The 13,674-nt window shown below is 37.0% G+C and overlaps 1 non-coding gene across 1 annotated transcript; it reads right to left on the bottom strand.

The window, feature by feature from the left end:
* Positions 1-12,203: 12,203 nt before the first annotated feature.
* On the bottom strand, positions 12,204-12,310 carry LOC114377796. The gene has a single exon (XR_003659229.1). It is a non-coding gene; the product is annotated as a small nucleolar RNA R71 (small nucleolar RNA).
* Between the last annotated feature and the right edge of the window lie 1,364 nt (positions 12,311-13,674).

The following is a 13,674-nucleotide window of genomic DNA, read 5'->3' as shown; positions in this document are numbered from 1 at the left end:
GTTCTGCAGATAAGAAATCCTGTAACTCTCGCTAAGCTGAGCTCAAGGCCGACTTAGTGAATATAATGCATCCTAGATACAGAAGGGGCACGCGCTTAGCGAGTGGTTGATGGCTTAGCACTATTCAGTCTGCAAGAAAATTGGGCTTAGCGCAGGTACACCCCGCTTAGCCAACAAACACAATGCGCTTAGCAAGCGAGCTTTTGCTTAGCCCAATTCAGATCGAATTGAATTGGGCTTAGCTCACCCATGGCTAGCTTAGTGAACCAAATAGCTTGAGATGCAGGGGTTTGAGCGCTTAGCATAGGCTATCGTCGCTTAGCGCAAGGAGAAGATGCGCTCAGCGAGGTGGCATGCGCTTAGCGAGTGGACTGTTTTCATGAAAATGTTTTTAAGTGATTTTTAGTCCATTTCCTCAAAACATTTAAAACAAACCCCAGTATCTATGACTCAGTATAAGCTGATATCCCTTTTTTTAATGATCATCAAGCAAATTCCAACTTATGCAATGCATGAAAAACAAAATGGAAGAATTCAGAACTGGGTTGCCTCCCAGGAAGTGCTCTTTTAACGTCATTAGCTTGATGCATATACCTCAATGGGTGATATCAAATTTAAGATGTTGTGTGCCTTTTCAAACTCTCCACCATGGTACAATTTCAACCTTTGGCCATTTACCACCCATGTTCGGTCAGGGTCCTGAGATTGTGGGTCATATAGCTCTATTGCACCATAAGGTCGAACTTTCTTGATGAGAAAGGGTCCAGACCATTTTGGATTTCAGCTTACCAGGAAATAATTTCAATCTTGAATTAAAAAGTAGTACCTGTTGTCCTGGTTTGAAGTCTCTCTTCAACAACTTTTTATTGTGATAGGCCTTGACACTTTCTTTGTAGAGTTTTGAAGATTCATAAGTTGTCAGTCACAGTTCTTCTAACTCCAACTGTTGAATTTTGCTGTGCTCCCTGAATGCCTTCTCATCAAAATTCAGAAATTTCAGAGCCTAATATGGTTCGTGTTCCATTTCAACTGGTAAATGACATGATTTTCCATACACCAGTTGAAAAGGAGACAAGCCAATTGGGGTCTTGTATGCAGTTCTATAAGCCCACAGTGCATCTTCCAATTTGGTTGACCAATCTTTTTTGGTTGACACCACTATTTTCTGTAATATCTTCTTTAATTCTCTGTTGGATACTTCGGCTTGCCCATTAGTTTGAGGGTGATAGGGGGAGGCCACCTTATGATTCACATGATATTGACTCAACACCTTTTGAAGCTGAGCATTACAAAAATGCAAACCACCATCACTAATCAAGGTCCGAGGCACCCCAAATCGAGCAAAAATATTCTTCTTTATAAACTTTACCACAGTCTTAGCATCATTTCTTGGAGTGGCCACAGCTTCCACCCATTTAGACACGTAATCAATAGTCACCAAAATGTACTCATTACCTGCAGATGAAGGGAAGGGACCCATGAAGTCAATACCCCAGCAATCAAAAACATCAACTTCCATAATGTTTTGAAGAGGCATCTCATTCCTTTGGGAAATTCCCCCCATTCTTTGACATTGATCACACTTTAAGGCATGGTGATGGGCATCTTAGAAATGTGTTGGCCAGAAAAATCCTGACTGTAAGACCTTAGCCGTTGTTTTATCTCCACCATAATGCCCTCCACATGGTGAATTATGATAGTGCCACAATATACCCTTGGCCTCCTCACTTGTCACACATCTTCTAAGGAGATTATCTACACATACCTTGAACAAGTGTGGATCATCCCATATATAGAATCAAGCGTCATGGAAAAATTTCTTTTGCTGCTGCCAAGTGAGGTCTTTGGGAATGATACCAGCCGCCTTAAAATTGGCCATGTTAGCAAACCATGGTCTCTCTGCAATCAGAAACAAAGATTCATCAGGAAATTCATCTTTCATTTCAGCCTTCTTTAAAGTGACCTCTTCATTGACTAGTCTGGATAGGTGATCTGCTACCACATTTTCAGATCCCTTCTTGTCCTTGATGATTAAATCAAATTCTTAGAGTAACAATATCCATCTGATCAATCATGGTTGGAATCAGCTTTGTGCAATAAATATTTAATTGTTGCATGATCAATGTAAATTACTATCTTTGACCCCACCAAATAAGATCGGAATTTCTCAAGTGCATAAACGATTGCCAACAATTCTTTCTTAGTGGTGGCATAATTGATCTGAGCATCATTCAACACTTTGCTAGCATAGTAGATGGTATGAAAAATTCTGCCCTTTTGTTGTCCCAGCACAGCACCTACTGCATAATAACTTGCATCACACATTAATTCAAACTCTTGTCCCCAGTCTGGTGCTATAATCATAGGAGTAGAGACCAAAAAACATTCATCATTAAATGAATCGACGATAAAATGAGTGTATTAAATGATTCTAAACATTCATCATTAAACACAAACACAACATCCTTGTTCATCAGATTACTCAGTGGTTTAGCAATTTTGGAAAAGTCTTTAATGAATCGTCGATAAAATCCAGCATGACCCAAAAAACTCTGTATACCTTTAACATTAACTGGAGGGGGAAGTTTATCAATAACATCAATCTTTGCTTTATCCACCTTAATTCCTCTTCTAGAAATCTTGTGTCCCAGCACGATGGCTTCTTGAACCATAAAGTGGCATTTTTCCCAATTGAGCACCAAATTCGATTCTTCACACTGTTGTAACACTTTCACTAGATTTGCTAGGCAATTTTCAAAAGATGCACCAAAGATAGAGAAATCATCCATAAATACTTCAATACATTTCTCTACCATGTTAGCAAAACTTGCCATCATACATCTCTAGAAAGTAGTTGGGGCATTACATAAACCGAACAACATGCGGCGATAACCAAATACACCAAAGGGGCATGTGAAAGTTGTCTTTTCTTGGTCCTGAGGATCCACTGCAATTTGATTGTAGCCTGAGTATCCATCTAAGAAATAGTAGAAAGATTGCCCTGCAAGTCTCTCAAGCATTTGGTTCATGAAGGGAAGCGAGTAATGGTCTTTCCTGGTGGCTTCATTTAGCTTCCTGTAATTAATACACATCCGCCACCCAGTGACTATTCTTGTAGGAATTAGCTCATCTTTATCATTCTTTATCACTGTCATACTTCCCTTTTTCGGAACAACTTGAACAGGAGTAACCCATGAACTGTCTGAGATTAGGTAGATGAGCCCTGCCTCTAGCAACTTGAGCACTTCCTTCCATACTTCTTTCATTATTGGATTCAACCTTCTTTGAGGTTGTCTCACAGGCTTGTAATCAGCTTCCATATTAATTTTTTGCATACAATATGATGGTCTGATCCCTTTTAAATTAGAGATATGCCAACCAATAGTGGCTTTGTGACTTTTTAGAATCTGTACCGGTTGATCCTCTTCTTTCTTCTGCAAGGAGCTGCTAATTATTACAAGTTTAGTCTCATTGTCCTCCAAAAATACATACTTTAGATGCGCTGGAAGGGTCTTCAATTCTACTTTGGGCTTTTCTTTTGGTCTATTATTTTCAACTTCTTCAAACATCACATGATCAATAGACTCATCATCTGGATCATCCAACTTTTTAATACAAGCCAGCATTTCTTGTCCATCTTTACTGACTAAGCATTTTGTCACATAGTCAAAATCTTTCTCCACATGAGTCTATAATACCATGGTTGAGGCTGTTAATTCTATCTCCTGCTCCAACATTTCTTCTTCAAAACAGACCTCACTATCATCAGGGTGTTTCATTGCTTCAAACAAGTCAAAGGAGATCTTCTGATCCTCTACACTTAGTTCCAATTTACCTTTACCTATGTCTAATACACAACTAGCAATTGACAGATAAGGTTGTCCCAGAATGATTGGAACCTCATGGTCTTCATGCCTTTCTTCTTTGGTAATTGGTTGATGAGGAAATGTGTTAATTTGGAGATTATTTTCTTGTTGAGTGTGTACTTGTGAGCACTGCTCCCATTGTTGCGCTTTCTCCTCATCTTCTTCTTCTAAATCATGCTTATTTACAGGGCTTCCCTCTTAATCTTCAACCTCTACACATTCTTCTTCTCTTCTACCCATAACTTGAGTCACTTCTTTTACCAGCTTACCAACCTGAATTTCTGCACTTTTAAATGCTCGTTGAATAGATTCAATTGTACCCTTGAATTGCATTAACAAAGTATCCAGATTGGAACCTTTTTCTGCTTCATTTTGATAGTAGTGCTGTAACTCTGGTTCCCCTTGATAATTTTCTAAAGAATAGCTCTTGCCAAATTGAATCTCCTGATTTTGTATTGAATTATGATTAGCTTTAGAGCTAGCATGATATGCCATGAATTCTGCAAACACAATTTCAAGATCAGGGGCTCTTTCCTTTTCATATTGATTGTAAGGATTTAACTCCTGTCCCCACCCATAATTATTCATGGAATACATATAACAATTGTCCTTGTAATGCTCCCTTTGACAAAAGTCACAATTTATTTGTGGAATAAAAATAATAATCTCCATGATGTTGAATTAGAAGATCGAACTTCTTCGTCTAAATTGGAAGCTACTGTCCTGTCTTGCAACAATTTCCTTCTCCTTTCGGCTCAGTTCCTTCTTAAAGTGGCTTCAATTCCAAGTCCAGAGGAACTAAATGACCTATAGGAGATCTATGCATACAAAACACTGACAGAAACATCGAATATCCAATTCAAGAAGAAAACAAATATAAACAAAACAAGTATTCACAAGTAATAAAAGAATAACAAATAGACAATTAATGAATTGAACTAAACTTTCCAAATAGAAAGAAGTTCCCCGGCAACGGCACCAAAAACTTGTTCGACGACCGGCAAGTGCATCGGATCGCGCAAGTAGTATAAAACGGTAAGTGAATACCGAGTATCAAACTCTTGGGGAACTTGTTTACATGGTAAAGTTGTGGTTTAGTAAATAAGTGTCTTGGAATGAAAGTTTGGTGTGTGGTATGGACAATTAAGTAAACTAAACTATTCAAAAGAAAATCACATGAGTAGTGGTGTGTGAAGATAGATAGACAATGTGTTGGTCTTCCTACTGGGTGACTGATGTTATTAAGGATGTTCTCTACCTCACAATGTTCATGTGTTCTATGTTGTCTCCTAGACTGCTAAACCCCGATGTCTTATGCATGTTTAGCCTAATCGTAATCAAGTGTCGCCTTCAGATCCCTCTTGTTGGACTAAACTTAACCAGGACCGCATTAAGACATAACATATCAAACACTAGGTTATTGTACCCTGATGTCTCATGAAAATACGATAAGCTAGCTCTGTCCTATCAGGTTCTAAGGATCAAACCATTTCCCAATGTTGAGTGACCCTAACTACGGTTGCAGTTATGTGATCAAGGCAAAGGCACATTAGAATTAAGTACTGATAACACAGTGAACACATGAAACATCATTAAATAGATATGAAAGTATTTACATCAAGTACCCCATAGGAAGAACCAACTGAGGATTTAGCTCTCCATAGCTGGGAAGCTTCCTTTACAACAATGAAAAGAGAAGATGAAAGATAGAAGCAATATAAGTAGTGGGGATGTCTACTCCACCTTTAGAAACCTCACGAACTCTGAAAATCTCATTCAAAGCTCTGCAGGATGGCTTCCTCTTCAAGCTCAGTTCTCCCTCAGTCTATCCACAGCCAAAAACTATAAAAAAAAAACTCAACTCTCTTCAGAAAATCGTGATTTCAGCTTAAATAGGCAATCCTGTCGGTGGGCACGCGCTTAGTGGAAGATGAGCTCGCTTAACACGCGTTAGTGACTTCTGGCTTAGTGCCAGTTACACTCGCTCAGCTTGGAGGTGAAGATGGTGCACTTAGCGATTTGTGCTCGCTCAGCGCCTCTATACAGCTCATCCTTCTTCCAGAATTGTCCTTGCGCTTAGCCATCAGATGGTGCGCTTAGCGAATGACATGCTTAGCCAGATGATGAGTGGCTTAGCGAGTTCATGAAATCTGCACTTCACCAACCTTGCCTATTTTACCTAAAATTAAAGTGGAATGATCATTAAATACAAAAAATTGGGATACAAAGTACCTATTACCTAAATTATCAAAAAGTAATTACAATACTACCAAAAACAATTATACATGGGAGGAGTTGTATACAATTTACAACAGTTTTTTTACACAAAAGTTAGTCGTATTGACCGACTAACAGGTACCTTGAGAAGTTTTGGATTGTAGGGAACAACATAACAATTATCAAGAATTATACCATTTTTCTCAGCAGTAATTTCTTCTTTTGTATATTGGATAACCACCTTGATCCACAATAGTTGAGCATTGAAAATTTTGGGAAAATACTTTAAACTTTTTCATCTTTCATGCATGATGCTGATTTGTTAGTTGAATCACAAGGGCCATACTTCATATGAGTTTTAACTAACTCATAAATCTTTTTGCTTGTGTGGGTTTGGTATTTCAGCAATAATTTTGTCAATATCTTTAGCAATTGAATACTTGTTGGATGGATGTAAGAAAAAAAGCATGTGTGGATGTGATAATCCTTTTTTTTTCTTCTGAAATTCAATTGTGTATATATTTGTACAAAAAAATAGTAAATACATAATGGTTAAGAATCATATGAAAGCATTAAGTATAAATAATTGATTAAAGAAAAAATAATGAAAATGGGGCACCAATTTTCCCAAAGATTTGATTATTCTTCAAATCTTTTATCAATTGATTAAACTTTATCTTGAATATTCTTGACACTATACCAGGATGATCTTGAGGCTTTAAATGTATTGGCTTAAGTAATCTTTGAATTTCTGGCCAATTTGGATTACATGTGAATGTTAAGAACATATTAGGGAATCTCACTGAACCACAAATTGCCATTACTTCATAATATAATTGATCCATGTATCTACGACCTCCTACAAATGTGGAAGGAAGTACTTTCCTCTATTTGATCCTCTTATTTGGCTTTGATAATAGGATTGATATAAATTGTTGTATTTCTTCACTCCTAATATAAAATAATCTTTCAAATTCCATTGTTGTAAATTGTTGTATTTCTTCACTCTTAATTGTTTATCCAGACAATTCTAATTAAACATCTAAGGTTCTGTTAAAGGCATTTTCTCAAAAGGGGTATTTAGAACAATTTAGAAGACAATGAACAAAAAAATAGTAAATAAAAAGAAATTGTAAGAAAAATAGTAATGTGAAATGAAATAGCAGAATTGATCACAATGCTGTGAGAATTGAGAGGTTTAAACAATTAGGGTTGAACTTGTTTTCCCTTATTCCAATGTAATAACCACAATTAATCTAATCATTCATGCGACTTATCCCCAATTCACAAATATATTCTAAACCTAATGTCTTAGGTGAAAGAGCCTAAATTATTTAGATTAATTCCCAATGTCTTGGCAAATTAATCTAAATAATCAACATTATCGATTAAGAATTATCAGAGTCTAATTGGTATTGACCTATGTCTAGCGACAATCTCAATTAAGTACTCTTCTTAGTTTCAGGAATCAAAAGAGTGTTTGTCAACTAAACTAACAGTTCCTATGATCAAGCAATAGGTGATCAATCAAGAATAGACATTGGGAATAGAAGAAGAATAATAAATGCATAAAAAATTGTATTAAAATGGAGAATTACATGAAATTAGGTCAGTTGTTCCAATCCCAACAAATGAGGAGATTAGCTTCTCATAACTTGATTATAGTCCTTGAAAGAATTCATACAAACTGTAATGAATATCAAGCTAAAAGGCTAGAAATGATCTATCTCTCTCACAAAATAGCTGCTTCAATTTGTACCGAGATCCTTCTTCATTCGCGCACCATGTTTAGAAATTGCTATAGGCTTAGGTCTGATTTGACTTCCTCGCTTAAGCGAGACCCTCTGAATTGGAATAACACAACTACTATATCTCCTCACTTAAGCATGAATAATTCCATGATTAAGTGAGACCTTCTAATTCCTTTCAAGACATCTTCTAACTCTCATCGCTTAAGCATGAATAGTGTCTAACTTAAGCATGAACAATGCCTTGCTTAAGCTAGGCCTTAAAAAATTTCAGCTTTTGTCTTTACTCACTTACGCACACAACAAGCCACACTTAAGTGAGCAGATCTCTATTTGTGATTTCTTACTTAATTTCCTACAAAAACTCCACAAAAACATCAAGAAATCCTATAAACTAACAAAACAACGATCCTAGATGATAAAAACATGTGTTTGGGTAGGAGTGGGTAGCAAAGGATAAGTTATTGTTTGGGATGAAGATACACGACCAAGTGTCATCTCAAGTCTTGATTGGAGACTTATAGTTTGGATTTCGGGATAGAACCCTTGATAAACACCCTCCTGATTGTTTTCTTTTATTCCTTCTTTCTTTACTTTTTCTTATTCTTTTTCTATATATCGACCCTAACTTTTGCCTAGGCTTCCCTTTCGGATTTTCAACCTACTGAGTGAGAATTTCTTATTTGCCCTTAGGTTCGCTTGAAGCTCTTACATGGTGTCTATCATTGCCCTAGTGTAGGGTTTGGTGGTATCCACTGCCATTGTCTGTCACATCTTTGTAGCAAGAAGAAGTACTAAAAAAGAAGAAATGAAAGAAACTGTGTAGGTTCTCAAAAGAGAATTCTCAAGGACCAGAAAATATCTAAAAATTTTCAATTGACTGATTAAACCAAATGACTTACTTCTTGATCGAGGCCGTACCCAAATCAAATAAACATTAAAATACAGTAACTAGGAAGTGATCCTAGGTCGTTTTCCAACGAGCAATGATAAACTAAATGTTCATAATATACTTGCAGTAATAGTAACGATTGGGGGGGGGGTTGTTTGTTTTGTGAAATAAAGAACAAGCGAACTAGAATGCAAAATTAATAGTATTAAAAATGGGTTGTTTCCTCTGATTCAGAAGCCACTCTCTTGTCCTAGGTTATGGAGAATTCATCCCTAACAGTTAACCACTTAATCCAACCCTATTTTAATTTACTAAGTGAAAACCAACTTAGGGCTGTCAATACGTGATTAGGCAACACATACACCAATTAACCCTTCGTCCATTAAGCATGAACTCAAGTTAGTCTCAGAGGCAATTAATCGAACACGAAGCATGCACAGATTAATATTAACGAATGTGGGTTAATTGGTGAAGGGAAAACTGCCAGGAAGCTACATTATAAACAGAACCTCGAAGAGAGTTAAGCTTCATTCTCAGAAGGAAACAACACCAGAAAATTAGCCTTCCATAATTTCAACGAAAACAGAGAACATAAATGAAACTAGGAGTAGAAACGTAAATAAAGATAAGAGCATAAAACGTAAATGAAACTAAGAACAGAAAACATAAATGAAACTAAAGGCAGAAGAAGAAACAAGAACGAAATTGTAATTAGAAGCAGAAAATGGAAAATTGCATTACGTGATCAGTAGCATTAGAACAGAAAAACGTAAAACCTCCAACCCTATGCTCTGAATAATGGTCTAACAGAATAGCCTTGCATGAATCCCAAGGATACTATTTAAAAGAGTCACTCAAAGTCACTGGGCCCTATTACATTATTCTGGCCCAAAACGAAATAAACACTGAGCCACATAAAATAAAATTGCAATCTCCTAATTAGAAATTAACTAAGGTAAGCGCTGCTTTATTTGCCCTCTTCAAGTCCACAACCAAAATCCGGATTAAGCCCAATGTTTCATTAATTCTTGAAATTAGATTAAAAACATCAAATTAGCTAAATGAGCCCAAATAATAAAACTGCCTAATTAATTTGACAATTAAGACTAACCAGTAATTAAAATGGTGCGAAAAGGGTTTAAGAAATAGAAGAAAATGATGGCACATCACTTCTCACAAAACTTTTTAAGATATGATGAGTTGCATGCATGTTTGTATTTAGTATTTATTAATTTGAAGCACAGTCAATTAGATCTTTATTCAATTTTATGCATCACTTACTGATGTGTCATTATTTTCTCCTATTTCTTAACCCTTTTTGTCATCATTTTAATTACTGATTAGCCTTAATTGTCAAATTAATTATGCAGTTTTATCATTTGGGCCTACTTGACTAATTTTGTGTTTATAATTTAATTTCAGGAGAATTATAAGCAATTGGGCTTGAATCCGGAATTGGGCTTGGACTGAAAATATATTTGTAAGCTTTGGGGCTGAGAACCTATATAACAACACTAGGGTTTTATTTTTGGAGTTTTTTTGGAGAGAAGAATAATTTTAGGGTTTGCAATTCCAGTTTTTACTGTTCATGCGCACTGTTCACGTAGCAATAAAATTTGTTTTCTGCAATTTCGTTTTCTGCTTCCAATTGCAATTTGGTTTTCTGCTGATTAATGGAAGGCTAAGTCTCCAGCGTTGTTTTCTCTTGAGGATCAAGCACAACTCTCTTTGAGGTTTTGTTATTACTATTGAATTCTGATCAGATTTCCTCTTCACCAATTGCTCTGTATTTGTTGCTACTAATCCATGCATGCTTAGTGCTTGATTAATTGTCTCTGCGCTTAATTTACGTTCATGCTTAATGATCAGTTTCATTCATGATTAATTGGTGTATGTGTTGCTTAATCACATAATGACAACCTTATGCTAAATTTCGCTTAGTAATTTAATTTAGGGTTGGATTAAGTGGTTGAACTGATTAGGGATAAATCCTTGTAACCTAGGATAAGAGACTTGCTTGTGAATCAAGAGGGAACAAGATGTTTTAATTATGTTATTTTCTAATTAAAATTTGCTTGCTGTTTAATTTTCAAAAACAAACAACCCGCCCCCCAATTCGTTACTGTTTTGTCACTATCTGTTATGAACATTTGGTTGACCACTGCTCGTTGGGAGACGACCTAGGATCACTTCCTAGATACTGTATTTTTAATGTTTATTTGATTTGGGTATGACCTCGATCAAATTTGGCGCTGTTGCCGGGGAGCAGTGGGCCAAATTTTCATAATAGTGTTTAGTTATTTTGTTTTGTGTAGCGTTCTGTTTTACATTTCAGTCGCGTCCCCTATTTAGCGACTGTTTCTAGCGACTGTTTAGCGACTGATTCAATTGGTTTTTTGCTGTGAACAGTGATTAGCGACTGGGAATTAGCGACTGATTTTGTAATTTAATTAATGATTTTTGTTATGATAGTTAGAGTTGTTATTTTCGGCTGATTTTTTTTGTGGTAGTTTCTTTTAATCCATATTTTGTGCGAAAAATACCAGGAGCACTTTTGCTCCGGGTATCAGAATGACTATTATTATATATGCATTTGGGGTGGAAAAAAATTTCCTATACTGTGGCAACCCGCTTTAGCCGGTTGGGGTCTCCCAAACTCAAAAAATCAGTTGTTTACTAAGTTTTTTTTTTCAAGTATTATTGTCCTATTTTTCTAAACTTTGCTTAAGTAGTTTTCATAGTTAGAATTTTAATTTTTGTTTGAAATTTTTTGTGTTATCTTTTCATGATTTTAGGGTGTTGCTCACAAAATTTCAGCTCATTTGGATATCATTTGACTATAGTTGTAGTTTTAACCCTCCCTTGGTGCTTGTTTGAGAACACATTATTTGCTGCATATAGTGCATGACTAGGGGCAATCCAGGTGATTTACAACCCTTTGATCTTGAAATAGATAAAACCTTTCATAGATTAGTTAGGCATAGTGTGTATCCTGATCATTCTGGGCATTTCGAGCATTTTGAGCATTCTGAGTATTCTGTTGCTGGTGATTCTGAATATTCTGATTTTGAGCATTCAACTACTAATTTTCATACTGAGAACATGACTCAACCTCCACCTCGCGAGAGGACTCTTAGGGAGATGCCTGCACCTGATTTCACTTATGAAAGCTTGCGCATTCAATATCCTGATGAGGGTGTTCCATATGTTCTCAAGACTGGACTAATACATTTGCTGCCAAAGTTTCATGGTCTTGCAGGTGAAGATCCTCATAAGCATCTTAAGGAGTTCCATATTGTTTTTTCCACCATGAAGCCCCCTGATGTCCATGAAGATCATATCTTTCTAAAGGCTTTTCCTCATTCTCTGGAGGGAGTGGCAAAAGATTGGCTATACTACCTTGCTCTCAGGTCCATTTTCAGCTGGGATGACCTTAAGAGGGTGTTCTTGGAGAAATTCTTCCCTGCATCTAGGACCACTGCCATCAGAAAAGACATTTCAGGCATCAGGCAACTTAGTGGAGAGAGCTTGTATGAGTATTGGGAAAGATTCAAGAAATTGTGTGCAAGTTGCCCTCACCACCAGATTTATGAGCAACTCCTTCTTCAATATTTCTATGAGGGACTTAGCAACATGGCGAGGAGTATGATTGATGCTGCCAATGGTGAAGCTCTTGGTGATATGACCCCTGCTGAGGCTAGGAATTTGATTGAGAAGATGGCTTCCAACTCGCAACAATTCAGTGCAAGAAATGATGCTATTGTCCTTAGAGGAGTCCATGAGGTGGCCACAGATTCATGTTCATCTAATAAAAATAAAATGCTTGAGGGAAAACTTGATGCCTTGGTCAACCTAGTAACTCAGCTTGCCATGAATCAGAAATCTACACATGTTGTAAGAGTCTGTGGTCTATGTTCTTCTGCAGATAACCATACAAATCTTTGTCCTTCTTTGCAACAATATGGAGTTAATGAGCAACCTGAAGCTTATGCTGCAAACATTTATAATAGACCCCCTCAGCAACAAAACCAACAACAACAGAATAATTATGATCTTTCAAGCAACAGATACAATCTAGGTTGGAGAACTCATCCAAATCTGAGATGGGCAAGTCCTCCACAACAACAACAGCATGTCCCTCCTTTCCAGAATGTTGCTGGTCCAAGCAAGCCGTATGTTCCTCCTCCAATGCAGCAGCAACAGCAACAGTCACAACAAAGACAACAAGTAACTAAGGCTCCTCCTCAACCTTCCTTAGAAGAGTTAGTGAGGCAAATGACCATCCAGAATATGCAATTTCAGCACGAGATAAAAGCCTTCATTCAGAGTCTGACAAATCAGATGGGGCAAATGGCTACTCAGTTGAACCAAGCTCAATCCCAAAATTCCGACAAATTGCCTTCACAAACTGTGCAGAATCCGAAAAATGTGAGTGCCATCACCCTGAGGTCTGGCAACCAAATTCAAGTGCCTCCACCAGTAGCAGCACCTGCACCTAAACCTGTCAAGCTTCAATCTACACATGAAAAAAAGGATGAAATAGATGCACAAAAGAGAAAGTTTCCTAACAAAAATTTTCATGCAGGTGGACCTTCTTCTAGTAATTCTGACTTACCGCAGCCTCTTATCCCTCTTCCATTCCCACCTAGAGCAATTCCAAACAAAAAAATGGAAGAAGCAGAAAAGGAGATCTTGGAGACCTTCAGGAAAGTAGAGGTGAACATACCTCTGCTAGATGCCATCAAGCAGATTCCAAGATATGCCAAGTTTCTAAAGGAGTTGTGCACCCACAAAAGGAAGCTCAAAGGCAATGAAAGGATTAGCATGAGCAGAAATGTGTCAGCATTGATAGGTAAATCTGTTCATCACATTCCTGAGAAATGTAAGGACCCAGGTACTTTCTATATACCTTGCATTATTGTGAATAGTAAATTTGAAAAGGCCATGCTAG

The sequence above is a fragment of the Glycine soja genome, chromosome 11, assembly GCF_004193775.1.
Source record: "Glycine soja cultivar W05 chromosome 11, ASM419377v2, whole genome shotgun sequence".
NCBI lineage: Eukaryota > Viridiplantae > Streptophyta > Magnoliopsida > Fabales > Fabaceae > Glycine > Glycine soja.
Note: the sequence above shows the minus strand (reverse complement) of the source record. Positions and strands in the feature narration are given on the sequence as shown.